This window comes from Rhamphochromis sp. 'chilingali' (assembly GCF_963969265.1).
Source record: "Rhamphochromis sp. 'chilingali' genome assembly, chromosome: 16".
Classification (NCBI taxonomy): Eukaryota; Metazoa; Chordata; class Actinopteri; order Cichliformes; family Cichlidae; genus Rhamphochromis; species Rhamphochromis sp. 'chilingali'.
The window spans coordinates 22,903,919-22,919,781 of NC_137943.1; the positions used below are offsets into that span (position 1 = coordinate 22,903,919).

Sequence of the window (15,863 nt, forward strand, 5' to 3'; positions counted from 1 at the left end):
TCTGCCATGAAATAAAAATGAGCTAATATTTATCATGAAGTAGTAAAACATCTCAGCTCAGTTTTCTATGGTCAATAAAATATAGGTATATGAGATTTGCAAATGATTTGCAAATGATTGCATTCTCGTTTTATTCACAATATCCACCTTTTTTGGAATTGGGGCAGTACTGAACTACTACTACAATACTACTGCTATAATAATAATAATAATAATAATAATAATAATAATAATAATCAAAAGAAGAAGAAGAAGAAGAAGAAGGGTGAGGTGGGGTGGTCAGGATTATCTATGATGGATAATGGTATATTGCTCAGTGGCCTCTCCACAACAGCTTCAAACTTCCTAATCAGGTTATTTGGACTATAGCTGCCACTAGTGCAAATGCTACTCCCCCACATAATGACCTTATTACAAAAATAAGAGGAAGGCTTTCTTAAGGACATTTTGAAATGCTATTAATCTTGCATCTCCTTGCAAGCCATGCACGGCCCATTGGCTGATACCCCTGAATCAGGAGGTCAGCAATTAATGGAGGGCACCACCAATAAGCTCATAAAGAGATCAAATTAAGACTGAGCAGAACTGAGTGTAGCTTATTGCTGCAGCCCTCCTCCACAGTCCCAGTTTCTTATGTGACCCTTAGGGAAAATTAATTGCACATCCGCTGCCCTGAATGGAATTTAACCAACGTGTTTGAGCAACAGTTGTGTTTATTTCCACCCCAATAACTGGTTCGCATGATATTTAATCTGAGCATGGATGTTTACTGTAAATATTGTTCTTTTTTGTCCTGTCTGTCCCCTCACCCACAGCTGGTGACGACAGATGGCTGCCCCTTTCGGAACCTGGTTCTGCCCGAGCTTTCTCCCTGTTAAAAGGGAGTTTTTCCCTCCCACTGTCGCTAAGCGCTTGCTCCATTTGGGCGGGGGGGGGGGGGGGGGGGGGGGGGGGTCTGATTGGTGGGTAGTGGAGTTTTCTCTGTATTGCTGTAAGGTCTTTACCTTAAAATATAACGTGCTTTGAAATGACCGTTGTCGTGATTTGATGCTATATAGATCAAATTGAATTAAATGGAATTGAATTATTTAACTTTAAAGGCTAACCGATAATAAAATATAATATTAAATCTAACCGATGAAAAAAACAAAATGTAGATATCGAGCAGTGGAAATCATTGCATGATGACAAACAGTGACCGTGCAAACTCTGAGAATCCTTGCTCGTATGCATCCGAAGTGTTTTGCAGAGGGAGCCACTTTCTAGGAAAAAAGCATCTGGGGGACATGCTGTGGCGCCTGCGCACTGTGTAGTTAGAGTCAGTAGGGGTCAGCAAATCACTTGAAAATTGTTTCATCCCTTTACAGACACACTCCCGCTGTGTCTGTAGTCAGCTTTTGGTTAGGTGTTCAAGATGAAAGCCCAACATTAGCCTCCCGCTCTCCTTCCTTTTCTCATTAAATATTTTGAAATTATTTTAAATATGACTTTTTTTAAACTACCGCCTCTGTGTAAGTTTAGAAATCTTATGGAAACAATGAATATTTTAATAAGTGTTTTACACACTATGATTTTCCAGTCTGTGCTTCGCAGACAGCCTCGCTGAAACACGCAGTCTTTTACACCTATTGTTAACTCAAGTATCTGCGTGAACACACCTCTTTTAAATGCCTGCGCAATATGAACAAAGTTCAGAGGTGAACACCACGACGCGACTGCGCTTTATTTTTATGGCCAAATAATACATCTTAAAAAAAAGAAAAAGAATGAATGGAGATTGTTGGAGAGCATAACTGAAAACGCTTTAGCTGTCCGGGCAGATGGTGGGCTTTCTCCTTTACAGGGATGTCGGCCATATTGGGCACACGGGAAAACCGTTCAATAGGACACAATGATACCTTCAAGTTCTATCGGAAATAACAAAACGTCGACATGACCAGGCGTGGGCTAGATAAAAGTTTGATTTGTCTTTTTTAATGACCAAATAATTGAATTATTCAGATTAAAAGACTCTTTATCTTGTTGCAGTACAAAATATACCACGGAGTAAGATATCCGTTACACATGAGTAGTTCACTGACAGACAAAAGTAATTACTTTGAAGTTATCCTCGGTGTGGTTATTTGCTGTACTTCTGTGAGCAAGCTAAAATTCTTTGGGTTTCGTACAGTTTGACAATTAGAAGAAGCAATTTGGTGATATCGCATTTTTAAAGAAACAAAGGCCAAACATTCAGAAAAATAATGGTCAGATTAATAATAATAATAATAATTATTATTATTATAACATAAGCGTCTTCAATCCTCATTATAGTATACACACACAAACAAACCGCGCTATTATATATATATAGTAACACTGGATAAGAATGGATATTTATATTATGCTGCCTCTCAAACTGGAGGTCGGATTGGCGTTTGAAGTTGGGATTTGCCGATGTTCGAGTCTAATCTGAGCAAGTGAAGGCAGCATGATTCCTTCTTTGGCCTCGTCTGTTCCTCGGTCCTAGTCCGGCTATTGTTGTGTGTCTTTCGTGGCAACCCTGACCTATCGGCAGGCGGTGATTTCTGATATTTTAAACTGCTTTGCTCAGCGCCTCCACCGCCATATTAAGTAGTCTTTGTCAGCTGGCGGCGTGTCCTCGCTTTGAGGGAATTTTAATTTAAAAAAAGGATCCCAGTGAAGGGCTCAGTGCTCGTGAAGTAGTTAATCGGTATGGGACAGACGGAAGACTGAGATTCCACGTTAGTAGAGTCTGCTCGTGTCGCCCGTTTCCATTTAAGGTTGTCGACGTGAAATTGAAAACGCTGGGGGGAAAAAAGGCTCACAGGACGCATGTAGCCGACCCACCACACTGCTACGGTCGCTTTTGAGGTAAGAAACGCTCGCCAACAACTGACATTTTACGTTGGAAGTCGATTCAGCAGGGCCTCGTTGTGTTTGTGACACTTGGAGAAAGTTGGGAAGGGACCAGAGGAGTTTCCTCGCTGTGTTACATTGTCGTAAAAGCATGTTTCATTATTAATCCGCGTTTAAGACCCCGGTGGGGTGGGGGGTCGGTCCTGTGTTGGAGAGGACAGCTGTTTGGAAAGGCTCCAAAACCGTCCTGGGACAAGATGAGAGCAGAGTTGTAGCTATGATGAGAGGTATTATTTATTCATTTACATCTTGGAAATCTTTATTTCAACTACATATTTTGGTTCTTTTCATACAATAAAAGTTTACCACCCTGTCCCTATCTCTGTGCCTCACCCAGTCTCCCTCTCCACACATGCATCAGCTGTTTTAGGCCTCAGCTGTGATAGGCCTTTTAATGCAAGGCACTCATCAGATTTTTCTAAATGGCCAGTGTTTTGATGCCAACTTTGCTCTTGCGTGCTTTTATTGTGATAGTGCAGCTCTGTTCCTCAGACTTATACACACGTGTGTAAGATTTTCAGGCATGCTGCTGTGTTGGATTGTGTATGTATCCTAACATTTACTGCCCCTGACTCTGCATGTGTCTGTCGGTGTGCTTATATACTCTGGTGCCACGGTAATCCCTCTGTTAATACAGCCCCAGTTGGCTGGACAGTTGTGTCTCCTTCTCACACAGACACAAACACACACATATACACACAGCTGGAATGGAGAGGGCAGTTGGTAGAGGAGTGAGGAGCACTAACAGGTGGTGTTGGCTGCGGTCCAGGAGCTTGAATTTTAACTGGGTTGAAGGATCCTTGCATACTCTTTGAGTGTCCTCATGGCACGAATGAGACTCTACACTGTCATTAAAGTTTGCTGATTAGAAGCCTCCAGTCTTTTGTGCCACAAGTGGAAAGGCTGAAGTCGTAAGGCAGCTCCACACATGTTGGCAATCTGAACAAATGTTTGGATTTTTGGTGAAAAATAAAAAAATAAAAGAGGAGAATTCACCGTGGGCAGAGGGAACAAGAAGAGCTCTTCTTTTTAATAGCTTGAAGATGGCTCTTTCTCTTTCCCAGCCTCACTCTAGCCTTTGACGGGCACAGCAGGTGGCCTCGACGGCATGAATGGATTCGGAAGGAAGTTCATCTCCTAGCTCCCCGACAGTCCCCTCCTCTCGCTGTGATTGGCAGAGATGGCAGGCTGCCCTGAAGATAAGACCGAGCTGGGCCTCAGAGAGTGTGCCAGGGCAATTACTGCGTTATGCTTTAGTAATGGGTTTTCAGGCCCTTGTATATTTTCATTGCTCAGTGCTTGTGGCTGGCGTTAAAAACCAAGGCGATTAACTTTAATATTATGCAATGGCTTTATCTTTATCAGAATGAGCAGTTTGGCTGTAGAAATAATGTTTACTTATGCATATTGCACATGCTCATTAATAACTTTTTTACGGTGCTGAAAAGATCAATGAAAAACAAATAAGCAAGGCTGGAGTGATTGATGAATTCATCTGAAGAATCTATAAAAAAATACTGAACGATTGCTGGTTTTCAAACTTTTCAGATGTGAGGTTTTTTTCTGTATTTGTCTCATTTACACCACTATGACTCAGTTTTTTCGATTTTTGTTTTCAGTGTCCAAAAAGTTCAAAAACAACTCATGTTTAAGGATTTCCAGCTGATCGGGTTAATCCACTACCTGGATCACATAACCATAAGGAAATTGGTGCACGTTTTCATCTATTCTTGGATATAGAGTATAAACATGCTTCTCTCTGTAATTGTACCTGCTCTAATAATCTGGCCCTCCAGGTATTTGAGTATTTCAATACAAAGGTTTTTCTTTATGCAATGTTCCAAATAGGGCTTCAGTCTATATTTGTCTCTATAAGTTGTGAAATAGTGGTCAGTACTGCTCTGTGCCAAGTTTCACTCTCTGGTCACTTCCATGTTATTGTTGTCAGATGACATTTGCAAACATTAATGCCTTTCTTTTATTTAAAATGAATAAATAAGTGTCCTTCCTGAGTTATGACCAGTTTGTTTAACCACGATCTCCATTAGCAGCATTAGATCCATTAGATCAGCCTCAGGTTAGCTATTTTTAGCTTAGCTATTTATCCTGGGGTCCCTACACACATAATCCAACAATCGCAACATGCAAACAAAACAAGCAGGTTCTTTGTATAAAAAGAACATTTTAATTTAAACAACTAACTTATATCTATTGCTTTGGTTCCAAGATCAGGGCTTTAAGTTTGCGTTCATATTCACACAGTATATTTACATCCTGTGTCCATCAGCTGTCTTCATTATCCATTTGTTAATACTGCTTTAACAGATATTTAAACTGATTTAACTTGTGAGAACATTGCCGTGCACATCATGCAGATTCATTTTGAGCTATTTGTAACTTATTTATTCCTTTTGTTGAAGCACTGGAACAGATCACACTAATGCATTTTATAACCTCGTGTCATTCATTTTAAAGCTCTTCTAATGACTGACAAACCTCCAACTGTTTTACTTACATTATTATCAGACTATGTTAATTTACAATCCACCATTATATCAAATAGTTTAGTTTTCTTTGATAGGAACATTCTTAACACTCAGGTGGTAACATTTAACACCAGTTTATTATCTGTCACACAATCTTCTACAGCCTTCAACTCCTCATTACGTGTTTCCTTTAACTTATCGGTTGACGCTATAAATAACTCTTGAGTCATCAGCATATATAGCAATCTGAGCCTATTTTAATAAGATCATTAATAAAAAGACAAAATAATAATGGTCCCAAACAGCTACCTTGGTTACTCCACACATTACATGTCTTGTCTTTGACGGACCATTAAATTAAATAATCTGCCTACAATTTCACAGACAAAAGTTATGTTATAGCTGAAATGAGTGTGCTGACCTGGAAGCAGTACATATGTTATCACTGCAAGATAACATCAAGTATTATTCAGGCATTTACAGCTACCATCTGAGCCTTTCAGTGACAAACACAGCACTTTTAGTCTGACATGGACAGTTGTCTAGTGGGATTACACTGCAGTCATTTTATAGTTACCCATTATAGCAATCTCAATCACTACCAATGCAAACAGTTGTGGTCCAACCAGATTGGAACCAGTTAGAAGAAACCTGGTTTATACAATGTTGATAAGCCTGTAAGCTACCAGAATACTTTGCCTTAAAAGCTGTCAGAAACAGAGACTGAATGATGAAAACCTTTGCTGATAGCTTTCCGTACTTGAGTGTTTTTTTTTATATAGACTTACACTCTATTCTGGCTTACATATTCTGACTTAATATACAAAGTCTTACACTCTGAAAAAATACATCCTCTGTTGAGCTCCGGTCTCTGGTATACACCCTACAAGCCCAGTCTGCGTCACAGAAATGTCCCAAGTGACTGCAAAGTTTGCGAAAGGCAGTTGTGTAAGGGTCAAAGTCTTCTCCAAAGTTGCGTCATTCGCGATCTGTCACCTCAGTAGCCAGAGTAAGGAGCTTCACCTCACAGGACATAATGCATGAATATCGCATTTATACAGAGCTGTACTGAACCATTTTTCTGAGAGCAGACATGCTGGAATTTGTTTTGTTTCTTTTAAAAAAAAAAAAAAGCCCTCAAATAATTAAAACCAGTTTGTCCATTAGGATTGAGTTTTTCTTTTCGTTTGACAGATCTGAGATTTAGCATGACGTTTTCTTTTCCCTGTTTTTGCTTAGTTACTCTGCTTACAGTTTCTGCCTGATATTTGCATCAAATTGCTGTACTGACTGTATAACTGGTTATCTCTTGTGTGGTAGCTCGCTGACTCGTGCCATTATAACAAGTATAAGGCTAACAGTTTGTAATGCTGGAATTTTTCTTAATTTGAATGTTGATGCATGCCAGCCGCAGCAAATAGCTTCCCGCCTGTAGTGCAGCTTCATTGTTGTATTTTCCCCTCTGGGAAGCAGCAGCCTGTGTCTCCTTAATCTGTATCAGCATCACTGGTAGTCTGGCACATAGCATTGCATGTCGCATGTCCCTGGATACAGTCTATTGCCAGCATTTGTTTGAACACATACCAGTCGCTGGGAGTAAAGTTATTCATAAATATGCGTGGGAGTATCTGGATAAGTATATTTCCCTTTCTTCTGTTATTCCACACAGTGGTGGTTGTTTGAAGTGCAATGCAACTAATCAGTATTGTCGTTCTTTATTATTGCACCATTTGTTTTCTAAATTAACATATTTTTCATTCCTGTAAATGGTCCGTTTGATCTGAAGGAAGATCAATAAAATTGAATGAACGTGAAGGGTTATGGTAAATATAAAAAAAAAATACCATTCAATTAATGTTGTTGACCTAAGTGCATCAAAACTTCAAGCACTGCCATGGTAATCAATGTCCAAATCAGTGCTTCAATTTTTTTTTGGTTTTTTTTAATATATGTACTTTACTAAAGAAATCAAAGAGACCACAAAAGAACTCACAAAAAATCCTCGAACATGATTTATAATGCATCAACATTATTAAGGTCACTTTATTGATCATGTTTGACGCAAGCTGTGATGACACCACAGCTCAGTCACCACGTATACAGCCGCTGAGGGTGTGCCATACTCACTGTAGTGTTCTTCTGAGTGATGGGTGTCGCCACTCAGACTTCTATACAGCATAAGTGCTGGTCTAGGAGAAGAAAATGTCAAAAAAGACAAGCAAAGAAAATCAGAATTTGTTTTTTTTTTTCCTTTAAAGAATTCTCCGGAAAGTCTGATCTTCTCTGGAAATCAGAGGTTCTGCGCTATCGCTGAGGTGGTGGTTTAAAAACAACACGACCAGCTGGAACAACAACAAAGCCTGGCACGCACCAGCGGATGTGGGGCCACCCTTTGTGGCGCTGTTTGGCAACATTAGTGGGTAGTTTATTTCAGACAACATTTAATGATAGGCGAGACCACCACAGCTATCATCTGCCAACAAGTGACACTTGTCAAAATAACTTGTCTGGATATAGTCTATAAAAGAAGCTACTTTTAACTGCTCGCTTATTCACAAAGGATCACCGCAGCAGGCAACTCTGTATGTTTGATTTGGCAATTTTTTTTTTTTTCTTTACGCTTGATGCCCTTCCTGGTCCAACTGGAATTATTTCCAGTTCTTACCTAAAAGGAATTTATAGGTTACAAATCTACAGGAAGTTTGGCAAGTAATCACAACAGCTTTTGCTAATGCAAACTAGGACTGCAACTAATGATTATTTTGGTAGTCGACTAGTGTGCCAACGATTGTTTCAATAACTCTTATCTCCACTTCTTGTGGGCAAACCTCTTGCACCAGGCTCCACTACCTCACCTCCTCAAGTCTGCTCACCTGTGAATGTCACCCTGTTGTCTCGTCCCACAGCAAATTAAAATAATGACTCACGAACATTTGAATTTGAAAATTTAAAAATAATCTAATGTAATTGTAACATTTCTCAATAGGACATGCTTAATTCTAATTGTACTATGATTGCATTCTCTTTAACGACTAATCAGTACACAATAAAAATATAGTTCAGATTACAGGTTTAGCAGTATTACTGCTGTTTGCAAGCACTGCTTCCATCTTGGATGGTGATGTCCGTGTTGGTAGGGTGTCTTTGAATTTTCAAGTTGGAAGTTTTTGGGGATTGTTCCAGTTGAATATTCTAACTCATAATGCCATAGATCATAGGCTCGTTACATGATATGATGTTGCCCACACCTATGCTGATGTGTAGTGCACAGCTTGTTTAATTACTGTGGATGTTCCAAGTGGTGCCAGTCGATAGACTTTTTTTTTAATGCCAAGATTAATATGTTTTTTCATTCCTGTGTCTATTTGTATTTGTCTATTCCTGTTGTACTTATTTTTTTTACGATCTCTTCTATTCCGATAGTTTTAGTAATCTGCCTGCAGGAATCTGCTAACATTTGTAAGCCCTTATATTGATACTACGATTATTGTTCTTTATACTGAGGTGATGATTGTTATTCTCTTACTGATAATTAAAAAAAAACTGGCAAAAAACTAGCCAGAATTGAATAGGAAGAATCGACGGTGCTGAACAGGCTAATCACAATAGTTGAGGGCTGTGCTGACCTGACGTGTAATCACGGTTCTCTATAGGAGCGCGTCAGGTTACAGCATAGAGTTCAGAGGGTTTTGTGGTTATGTCATAGGTCACAATGTAGGTTTCACGCTGTAGCAAAACTTGAGCATAGCTCTTTTGCTAGCTGCTCCTGTTGTTAAACTGTAGAACAAATAGTTCTGCCTGTAAAGCACTGCAGTGTTGCTGATTATCTAGTAAAACTTTTTGAGACAGGATCAGGCCGATGCCAGATCAGCATGCCCAGTTTTGTCAAAATCGCTGTTATGTTATGTTTTTGAGAAACTATGGGACTAAGACGTCCTTTGTGAGCTGACAAAATACTCCCATTTCTTAAATAAAAAAAAAAAAATTATAGCTCAGCTTCACGAAAAATTGAGTTTTTTAGAATGTATAGTTTGCACAGGGCAATAACACAATGGTAGCATGCACTATACATTATCCATCTTAAATCAGATCATGACCCAAATCACTGTATGGGCTTGAGGCACCATTTACCGTGCCCCTTGGAACCACCAGAAAAATGGCACATTTCTTTCAGCTAAACTCATTGTGTGTGTAACAGCCTCATTTAGGAAGCCATCTGAGAGAAGATACAGTAATCTGCCTGTAATTTGATTTGCTGTGAAGGCGATTTAAGCTGTCATTGCTGTTGGCAGATTTGTCACACTAGAGAAAACACTGGTAGTAATATTTATCTTTGTGACATGCATTATCGGGCTTTTTTTTTCCTTTTACAAAACTGCAATTGATGTATAGTACAATGATTTGGCTAAGCTGTTGTAATGATACCATTTTCTATTCATGCCAGCTGTACTTGTAAATGTTTGTCTATGAGGCCATCTGGTTGTTTTGAATATTTAATTGGAGCATTTGATTGATAGTTGGCTGTTGGGTGCCACTGTAAGAACAGTTCCGGGCCCTTATAAGCTTTTGTGCTGTTGGTGTTGTAGGAATATGCATGGGATCGTATAGTTCGGGGGATTCTGATGTGATCTGTGGGGGAGCACCACAAAATCCTTTCTCTTTGTCCATAACAAAAGGTGGGGGCAGACAAAAGAGAAAGCCAGAGGGAGAGGTGAAGTTTCTGCCTTTTCTCAGCGCACATTTCCCAGTTTTAAGTTTTAAAGAAAAACTGGGTGGTTCATTTGTTATGTGACACCCCCCCAAGAAAGAACTGAACCAGAATATGATGGACAACTCCAATGATGTTGGGGCATATTTTGACACGGACAGTAGAAAAGCCAGTTCCAGTTCTAAAGGAATCACATTCCACATGTTTTTAAGGCATCGTTGAAGATTTGTATTTGATAAGTTGCTGCTGTGTTATGTCTAGATTCTGCTTCAAGCCAATTCTTGAGATCTAAAGTGAAACTTGTGGCTGTTGAGCCAGTTTGACATTCGGGCTTGCTCAGGCTTGTTATCCATCCATTACTGTCTTAGAGAGCAAATAATATGAAATCATAATGGTATAAACAGCAAAGGTTGTTTAAACATATCTGTGACTTTGGGAACAAAACGGTAGTCTTCACAAGAGAAAGCCATGTTTTTGTCTAGATTTTTTTTAAATCTGTTTTTATGTTGATACAGTGATCCATACTGATTTAAATTGATTTGGTCTTCATCTTTCCAGTTATTGACCCTTCATCTTAAAGTAGACATGCCACTTGCATTCTTCTTCATCAGTTTTTATGCTGTTAGCGGCAGGCTAAAGTGCTGCTTCCAAAACAAACAGAATTTTGGATGTTTTTTCAGAAATGTTTTCACAAATTTGTTCCAGGTCAGCTCTAAGGTTCTGCACTTTGTGTATTGGACAGATGAAGCAGCACGTTTTGAAAAAAGGTGGGGAAGTGAAACAATAGACCAAAAAGGTTGTGCAATGGGGAAAAAAGTATAACAAATTAGATAATGATATGTTAGTCATAGTTTCTGTCAACAACCATTTTTTTTCCTAACTCAAACAAGAGGATAACTAAATAAAAACTAATGCACAAGGACAAAAAATATAATGTAATGTATCAAGACTTGTCAAGGCCAACGTGTTCTGGAGAGATGAGATCCAAACAGAACTAATTAAGTGTTGTAGAAAGGCGGGACGAGTTTGGAATGGATCCAATCAGAAGTAACACTTCCCGTTTCTCATGAAAATGTGACAAAATGCCAACGAAAATAAGATTCCTAGTATTTAGCAAATCTGACTGGTAAAAATCTGACTTTTACTTCTTTACTTGATCTTGTGATTAAGAGTTGTGCAACAGTTTGATGTTGTGTGTTGTTTTATGAATGAGAAGGAACCCAGAGCTTCCAGAGAAAAAACACAGAAGTGGGGAGTATATGCAAGCGCGTCATCAATGTTCAAAAGTCAGTATTGATAAGTTATGGAGGTGCATTAGTGCACATGGCATCTTTATACATCTGTGGAGGCTCCATTATTGCTAAACAAAATCATGGACATCATAAAAGAGAGGCATGTGACTTTAAATGTGAGTTATGTTTTTGTTGGTAGAAAGTCAGTAAAAGTATCAAGTGTTTGGTTTTTTTTGTTTTGTTTTGTTTTTTATAGTCTATTTTGGGTGAATATGTCTTGGTAACCAATGAAGTGCCCAGAGCTGGTTCGAGATATTTGCCAAACTGTGAGGCTTGCACTTGAAGGACTTCAACAATATAGGTTTTCCGAGCAGCTTATTCTGCCAATTGTGTGGTTTCTTTTTCAGGAAAGGCCTAGGAAGATGATGTCATTCATTACAAAAACACAACTCCATTGCGGAGCAGGCTGAGTGCTGAACTGACCTGGACACAGCTCAGATCCATCACACATTAGAAACATTAAGAGCATTAAAGGGGAGGCCTAAACGGCAAATGTACATTTTGGTGGCATCAAAATAAAAATCATTGTTCCCATAAAATCCACTTGGACCTGTTTTTTTTTTGGTCAGCTTGCTAGCAGTATAGAGTTTCTGCATTGAAATATCTGCGTAAGTATTTTGTTATACTAGTAATTTAGTAGACAAATTTTAAAAAATGAATCTGGAGAATATTATTTTCTATCCCAGCATATTTGGTTTTCCAAAACAGTTTTCTAATCTAGTTTTTATTTTTTATTTTTTGCATTTGATAATAACCGACTTTAACTAACTGCCAGTCGTAGTGCTGCCGTGCCCACACAGCTCACATGCTGCTGTCACCAGCTGGTTATCTCGTCTGTGCTAAAACTTCTGTTAGCTAGACCTCCTTCTGCAGTGGATGTCTGGATTCTGAGAAGCAGCTGACTCATCCTCGTGATTTCTAGTAATATATGTCATTATAATTGTCATATTTGCATTTGATTTCTTCTAACATTGTTGCTCCAGACACATAAATAGAATTTAACTGTACAGTACAGTATAAATATAAATATTGATTGTTTCAGGTCTGATTCTTCTGGCTCAGCATTAGCTTTCCGTGAGTCCTGTTTATTTGTTCCGAGAAAGTCAGTTGGTCCCAGTTTGATGAAACAAATTGGGCGTCTAATGTCTTTTGCTTGCTTTGTTGTTTATTGTCGCTGTCGACCTTTAGCTGGATTTTAAGTAGAAAGGCTCAAAGGGTTAACAGCAGTAACGCTCTAGGTCTCAGTGCAGTGTAGCTTTTGATTTTGTTGCTGATATAATCGCTGCCTTGCTGCTTGCACATTGCGATTGCGATCAGGCTGTGTTGGGCTCCTTTGGCGCTATTCCCAACAGTCGGCATGTTTTCAATCTTTTATTTACTCTGTGGTGCAGAGCTGCACTGAGCTACACACAAAGAGAAATGTGCAGTCGTTGTGTTAGGGCTCATTTATTCATAGAGAACAACAAACGGGCCGAGCAGGGGATTTGTGCTTCAGTTTCTTTGTCGGGTTTTTTGTTACTTAATGGGAGGTGACTGCTGAACAGTGTTTCTTTAGCTTCAAGGCCACTTAACCTTGGAGCCAAAGCTCAGAGCCACCAAAGCTACAGCCTAACCTCTTAGCACAGAAGAATAACTTCACCTGACTCAGCCGCTCACATATTAAGTGCTATAATCCTTAACTAGCTTCAGAACAAAGATACTAATTCAAATTGGAACATTAAAAGAGATTTGATGTACTTATATAACCCTTAATTAGGCTTAAATTGTGGTATGTTTAGGGTTATTATTATTATTTTCGCTTACAGAAATACTGAAGTTTATTCAGGCTTTTGAAAGTCTGCAATTTCCAAATTACAAGATTCACACTTTTAATGATAACTCGCACAGCTAATGTCTTAACAAGCTGGAGGAGAAAAAAAGTTCACTTAAAGTTTAGTCAACCAGTCATGTTCCTCGCAAATGTAGTCAACTGTAGCTAATTAACTGAAACGCTGCAAGCTTGCGAAAGTTTCTTTAGTCAGAAGTACCACTTTTGTTCCATTTTAATGACTGAAGAACACTTTGTGAAGTTGAGTGAAAGAACAGCAATTTGCACATAGTTATCAGATTTCAAGTGTCTTCAAACCGCGTCATGTGGTCTGGAATACAAAGATAGCGTTGCGGTAGAGAACAACTGGAAATCCTAATATCTGAGACACTGAAAACTTTTGTGAATTTTTTTGGCTTCAGATACGGTATAAACAATGAACCCATTATGTTAATGTTACAGATCTGATAAACACACTATTAAAACATTTACAGCCCGTGCAGCCGTAGGTCACACACCAATGAAAAAGTTTACCCATGTGATTTAAGCCAACCAAAACAGAAAACAAGGCAAACACTCAACCATAATCCAGCATTTGAACACACATTATCTTTTTTTCTTTGACATTTGAATGACAAGTTAAAAGTAAAATCAGCGACTAAAGCTAAAGATGCTTCGATCCAGCTTTTTTTCAGTTTCCCACCCAGTACCAGTTACATTGGCTTTTAGTATCTGAGAATGTGACGTGATGGTTTTAAATTGATGAACTGTAGTTCTCACTGTGAGGAAGGGACTGTGACTCATTCTTTTAGGACGTGCACTGAACCAGCGTCCTCCTCCCTTCTCCCTCAGTCTCTCTGACCGAGTGTAATGAGCGCAAAGTGTGACGGGAAAAACAACCATGATCTGATATCTTCATTCATGCCAACTCACTTTGGCCACAGCTCTGCCGTTTACCACTGATCCCTAACATAATTATTGTTAGTATTATCAGAGAGTATATGCGATTATACAGTAGATTCTACAAACGATTATCCATTTATAATGACATATTATAAAAAAACAGTACTTTTGGATACATGTGGTTAGAACAACTTATAATGATGTATAAATAAATATAACATCTTTTTATGAAGCTGAATCTGTGTATTAGATTGGCATATTTATTTATACCATATAAATATATTATAGGTTGCATAATCAAAACAGTTATATAAAATGAGATGGATAGTGTTTGGAATTAATTTGGAATTAATTGATTAACTTGGAGAGGGTAGTGATTAGATTATGTTTTTGTGAATATGATGGATTTATGATTTTTTTTTGTGTGTTATCACATATTATTTATGTGTGAATTGAAGATTTGACTGATTGAAAATGTAGTTTTTCCCCAAGTAATTTTATCTCCACCAAGTGCTGATTGATTAAACCCGTAACAGTTGTATGCAAATCCTTTCAGCATTAACGGTATCATAAGGGATGAGTGCACACTTCAGCTATTCTGTTACAAATACCAATGTGACCCTTCACTTATGGGCACTTGAAACTATGTTGTAACATTTTACAAATGCCAGGATATGAGTCACTGAAACTGGAGCAATCTTGGAGTTGAGCATCCATCTGCTGTGTAGTGGCAGCTTGTTTCACTCTGCTGCCACGCGCATGTGCGCGCGCACATGCACTCGACCTGCATACACACAAGTAGTTTGACATAGAGGTCAAAGGTGAGAAAAATGAGTAAACAGAGCAGGCACTGTAGAGGATGCTGTCAACCCTTGACAACGCACACGAGCTCTCATACTCAGACACCGAATACGTTTCTTTGCGATCACACACTCTCCTAATTTGAGCCCAGATCATACGCTGTGCAGACTAGACTGCTAAACTGCCATGTACATGCTTTTATATATCTTTATCCCAGCATGCATTTCATGCACAATGCGAGCATCCAGTTTACTGCTCCAGGGCAGGTGTGGTTGGTATGCTTGCACTGAGTACAGTCATTTAAAAGTTCCTTTTTGGGGCTTATTGGGAACTTATTCTGAAGATATGAGCCAAAATATTACTTTTTTCAAATATCCCATAATGTGACTGTATAAACAGATACAGGTCCTCACAATTTGAGTAATCCCTGGACCACACACACACATTACTAACTCACTGAGTCATGTGTATCAGTAAGCCTGGGAGGGAAGAGCACCAGCTCTGAATGCCAAAGGGCTTTTTCTCCCTTTCAAATCTGTGTCAGTGTAGTGTGAACACAGGGGAGAGATGCCCGTAGGCTGGAATCGTTTCTTGCTGTGCAGCCTTGACAGGTTTTGTCGGGACTTGTAAAGTCACGTGAGGTCACTCCTTGTTTTCTGTATGCTAGAGTCAGGCTGAAACCCTCCAAAATGCTTTAGGCTAATGATGAACAACATAGTAGTTTCTGTTCATTTGTGTCATTCAAGTTCAGCCCTCATGACAAAGCTTATTATCAAGTCAACATTTATGGTGTTTAGCATAAATTTCTTTTATCCAGCGAGAAGGATGGTGGCTCATGTTACAGATATTTTTCACAGATTTGTACTTTGTTTTTGTTTTTTAAAATTTGCCTAATTTGGACACATTTTTTGGAAATTATATCATTTGTGTTTCATATTTTATAGTTA

The 15,863-nt window shown here is 38.8% G+C and overlaps 1 protein-coding gene across 1 annotated transcript in view; it reads left to right on the forward strand.

Annotated features, from left to right (window-relative positions):
• Positions 1–2,496: 2,496 nt before the first annotated feature.
• The window catches only part of yes1 (YES proto-oncogene 1, Src family tyrosine kinase), a 32,285-nt gene continuing 18,918 nt past the window's right edge, over positions 2,497–15,863 (forward strand). The window contains exon 1 of the mRNA XM_080861864.1: positions 2,497–2,874. The gene's annotated coding sequence lies outside the window, so the exon portion shown is untranslated. The remainder of the gene's footprint in view (positions 2,875–15,863) is intronic.